We start from the raw sequence: 4,367 nt of genomic DNA, 5'->3' as shown, positions 1-4,367 counted from the left end.
TTCTCTGGGATCTTACCAAAAACCCATAGGTGAATGGCATCCTTACGAATGCCAACCCTACTACAAAATTCTGGGGCCATTTCATACAAAAGCACAAAGAACAATAAAAACTCAGTTAAGTATCCAATGAGATTTCACACAGATGATGTGGTTTTACAATATGATCCTCCCATATACCTTAATATTTGCTTAAAATTCCTATTGACAAGAATCTCATTTAAGCGGGAGAGTAAATGTTTACAAATACTAGAATTGAATTGAAGGTTAAGTGACTAATTTTTTTTATCAGAAATATGTAGATCAGAAGTATTAATTCCAAATTAAAGAATATCAGATCAGACAATTCTAATATAGAAGACAACACAAAAGAAAGCAAAAAGGGATAAAGGAGAAAGGTGCCAGCTGGGGCAACATTGTGGTATGGTGGGAAAGGGCAGAGGAGTATACACCAGTGAAGAATGAAGAGGTGACTGACCTGAGTGCTCTCTTGTAATGGAGTTTCTAGCTAGGGAGACTAGCTGATCCAGGGTGAAAACCCAGATTCTCTGACTCCAAATCCAGTCCTGATTTAGATTTAGAGGATGATGATGCCACAAATAAATTAGAGGTGCATGCAAGAAATTACCTGTTGGGGCAGCTAGGTGGCACAGTGGAATCAGGACGACCTTAGTTCAAATTCGGCCTCAGACACTTGATAATTACCTAGCTGTGTGACCTTAGGCAAGTCACTTAACCCTATTGCCTTGCAAAAATAGGGGGCAAAAAAGAAATTACCTGTCACAGTTATGGATAGGGCAAGAGATCATGAGCAAAAAAGGTAGCAAGGCTAACAAGAGGTAAGAGAGTTTTAATTACATAATATTTGAAAGTTTTTGCATAAGCAAAATTAATCCAGCCAGAATTATAACAAGTAGGAAACTGGGGAAAGCAAGGTGGGGGAGAAGATCCCTGATAAAGGACTCATTTCCAAGATAAGTAGGGAATTGATTCAAATGTATAGGAAGACACATCATTTGTCAATCAATAAATCTCAATGGATATGAATAGGCAGTTCAAGAGGAACCCGTTATCAATAGCCCCATGAAAAAATATTCTAAATCACTAGAGAAATGCAAATCAAAAGAACTCTGAGTTACCACCTGATATCAGATTGGCAAAGGTAGTGAAAAGGGAAAAGGACAAATTTTGGAAGAATTATACAAAACAAGTGCTATCAGCAGAACTTTGAACCGGTCCAGTCATTCTGGAAAACAATTTGGAACTTATATCCAAAAGCTATTAGATGTTAAGTTGGCAGCATATAATTATTTCCATGGCTATGTAACTACAAGCAAAACTATTGCTTCTAAATTACTTTTAAGTTTACTATTCCCTCTGCAAAAGAACAAATCCAGACATTAAAATGTTTTATTTCATCTTCACCACAAACATCAATGATTACTTGTATATTTCTCTTTTAACTGAATAACAATAAATTTCCCTGGGAAATAATTATGTACTTTCAAAAAGGATCTGATATTTTGAATAATGATATTGAAATGCTGCTCTTACTAGCAGAATATCATTACAGAGATCTGACTAATAGAAAAGATCTGTTATTCCAATGAAAAGAAATGAAGAAATTTATGGTGGGAACTTTGTTTTTACAATCAATTTTCAAATGACTATCACCTTTATATCCATGCTGTTTTTTTAGAAACTTTGTACAACTATATAGGCAGAAAGAAATTTAGAGATATACAGAGACATTTATGGAACAGAAGGGAACCAGGCTTGTTATTAGAACAGTCCCCATTTGAGTAATGGTTCTAACAATGTAACTACAGCTGTAGTTATAATTATAAAATGAGAAGAGCACTTGTAAAATCTTTACACAGTAGGGTTTCAGGAAAAAAATTCTTTTGCAAAGTAATATATAACTGATTTATTACCAAATAGTATGACACTGGAAATTTTCTGTTATACATATAACTATTGACCCTTTTTTAAGGATCAAAATGGTTTAAGTATTATTGTGCTTAGCAATAGCTAAAGAAGAGAGAGATTAGCAACAGCAGCAACAGCTGCCATGAGGCAATAAACAGTAATGGAATAAAGGGTTTAGGTGGAGGAATCACACTCCTCAAGAGTGAACTGGCTTTCCAAAGGAAGATGAACCAACTACTGACTTACAAAGTTGTTCACTCTTCATTTTCAAAGATTACTACCAATGACATCCTGGGTGAAGACTTGCCCCTGAACTGGGTTTAAATGAGGCAGAGTTGACACAAAGTCATCATTCTCATCTCTTCCAAGGTCTTTGGAGTCCAGTGGGAAGACAAAAATCAAGACAACTGGTCATGGCTGAGGATCCAGTGGATGACCTTGCCAATAGGGTTTTGACTCAAAGACAGCAAAATTGTCTTTAGACAATCCAAAGAACCACTGAAATGTTGCATTGCATGAAATGTTAAATATGTATTTTAGAACAAAAAAAAAAAAAGACTGAAGGGGAAAAAAGTTGAATTAAAGTTCTTGAGTCTTGTATATGTAATGTCATGTTTTCAGGATAAGGGAAACATGTGAATCACCCAGTGGAGAGGAAGGGATTGAGTATATGAGTGGGAATGACAGAAAGGGCTATCTATTGGATGAGACAGACAGGATTAATTTTGGTAAGAGTAAAGTCACATTATCATGTAAGTCAGGGAAGGAGAAGGGTACCAGGGTGATAAGAGATAAGGAATTCGTGGTGAATGACTTGTTTTGTTTTGTTTTTGCAAAATATGAAGCAAGGTTGTCAGCTGATAGTAGGGAGGGGAGAAGCCATAGGAGGTCTGAGCTGGGATGTGTGAAAAATGAGTCTCTTTTCTTGTATTTAATAATTATTGTTAGAATTAAGGGTTTTCCTGATTTCTACTTCCTCATCCAGATTCAACCAGTATGGAAAATCTTAGGCAGAGGTTACCCAGGCCAAGACAAATAAAAGATCTAAGTTTGTCTAATAAGTGGAGTCCTGCTTATTGTGTTTGCTCAGACAGATCTGGGAAAGTGCTGCTTCTCCCTTTTGGAAGTCCTTAAGTCTCTCATCAACCTTTGGATTTTTCCAAATGACATTCCCTGAGATCCTCATGGTAATGCTGCCGGGCCTTTCACTCTAAAAATTTGTCATTCATTGGGGGGGGGGGGTAGGTTTTTTATTTTTGCTAGGCAGTGAGGTTAAGTGGCTTGCCCCAAGGCCAATCGGCTGGGTCATTAGTAAGTGTCTGGGGCTGGATTTGAACTCAGGTCCCCTGACTCCAGGGCCCGTGCCCCGTCCACTGCACCCCCCGGCCGCCCCCGTCATTCAGTTAACCAGCTGGTGGAGTGCCACCCTCAGGGGCACCTCCCCTGGCAGGGCATGTAAGCTGTGCGCCCACTGCCCACGCCCTCCGCGTGCACAGGCAGCGGCCTTTGCCATAGAACGGGCAAATGGCACAGACCCTGGGTGGGGGGTGGGGGTGGGGCCCGGGCTCACGGCCACCCATGGGCGCCCGTTGGAGCCTCTGCAGTGGGCGGGGGCTGCCTGGGGGCTTCCGTGGCAAGGCTCTGTGGGGCCCAGTCCAGGGGGTCCCCCACATCCAGTGCCAGTGCGTGGGCAGGGGCCCCGCGTGGAGGGATGGGGAGGGCGGGGCGGCCAGGCTTGTGCCCGGCGGAGCCGCGGGTCACCGCCGGGGGGCTCCGGGCTCCGGGGGGGCGGGCGCGAGGGAAGCGCTGAGGGGCCCCGGGTCACCGGCGGGGCGACCCTGCGCCGGGCCGGGCAGCTTCTGGGGGGGGCCGGGCCTCCATCCTGGGGGGGCCGGGCCTCCATCCGGGGGGGGCCGGGCCTCCATCCGGGGGGGGGCCGGGCCTCCATCCGGGGGGGGCCGGGCCTCCATCCTGGGGGGGGCCGGGCCTCCATCCTGGGGGGGCCGGGCCTCCATCCTGGGGGGGGCCGGGCCTCCATCCTGGGGGGGCCGGGCCTCCATCCTGGGGGGGGCCGGGCCGGCTGGGGCAGCGCCGGGCATGCGCAGCGGCTTCCGCTCTCCGGGGCCTCGCGTAGCCCGGAAACGGTTGCCATGGAGACCAGACAGCGGCTTCCGCTCCCGGCCTGCCCCCCACCCCCCGCGCGGCGCCGCCCACGGTGGGCCGGCTTCCGCCTTCCTGGGCGCCCTCCCTGCGCCGCCCCGGCCCAGCCGGGCCCCTTCCCACCTTCGCGGGCAGCCCCGGGGCTGCGCGTGCGCCGTCGCCCGGCGCAGAGGCCCGCCGCGCGTCATTGGAGGTGCGGCTGCAAGGCCGACCCATCGCGAGGCCCGGATGCTGCGCTCCGCCCCGCCCCTCCGCCTCGCCGGGCCCCGGGGCCCGCCCCT

The sequence above is a fragment of the Macrotis lagotis genome, chromosome X, assembly GCF_037893015.1.
Source record: "Macrotis lagotis isolate mMagLag1 chromosome X, bilby.v1.9.chrom.fasta, whole genome shotgun sequence".
NCBI classification, from domain to species: Eukaryota; Metazoa; Chordata; class Mammalia; order Peramelemorphia; family Peramelidae; genus Macrotis; species Macrotis lagotis.
Note: the sequence above shows the minus strand (reverse complement) of the source record.